We start from the raw sequence: 541 nt of genomic DNA, 5'->3' as shown, positions 1-541 counted from the left end.
GCCGCTTTGGGTCCCTTCAAGGAGTAAGGCAGAATATAAATTAAGTAAGTAAGTAAGTAAGTAAGTAAGTAAGTAAATAAATAAATAAATAAATAAAATAATCATGCACTCATAATTTGCAATTCATGTTTTTTAAAAAAATCTTGTTTTATTTTTTAGAACATGAGCCTTTTGGGGGAAAGGAACCATTTATTGGTTTACAGCCCAATTCTATGCTGACCTGCAGCAACTGTTACCCTGCACATGCCTGATCTTGTCTGATCTTGGAAGCTAAGCAGGGTCAGGCCCGGTTAGTACTTGGATGGGAGACCACCTGGGAATACCAGGTGCTGTAGGCCTATACCACAGTCTTTCAAGACTGAAGGTTGCCAACCAAGCTTCACCAGCTGGACAGGTGTGTGCACTGTTGCAAATGTGCCGTAAGGCACGTTGCGGTAGTACAGTGGACCCTAACACCAGCGGAAAGGCTTGCACCAGCCTGCTGGCACCAGTTGGAGGGCAATACCTGCCAGAGCTGGTAGGCTACTGGCTGGTGGGGGTG

General features: G+C 45.1%; 1 pseudogene; it reads left to right on the top strand.

Moving 5' to 3' along the window:
* Positions 1–218: 218 nt before the first annotated feature.
* Positions 219–338, top strand: LOC136643174 (5S ribosomal RNA; annotated as a pseudogene).
* The last annotated feature ends 203 nt before the right edge of the window (positions 339–541 follow it).

This window comes from Tiliqua scincoides, chromosome 2 (genome assembly GCF_035046505.1).
Source record: "Tiliqua scincoides isolate rTilSci1 chromosome 2, rTilSci1.hap2, whole genome shotgun sequence".
In the NCBI taxonomy this organism is placed as follows: Eukaryota; Metazoa; Chordata; class Lepidosauria; order Squamata; family Scincidae; genus Tiliqua; species Tiliqua scincoides.
This window is presented reverse-complemented; position numbering and strand designations above follow the sequence as displayed.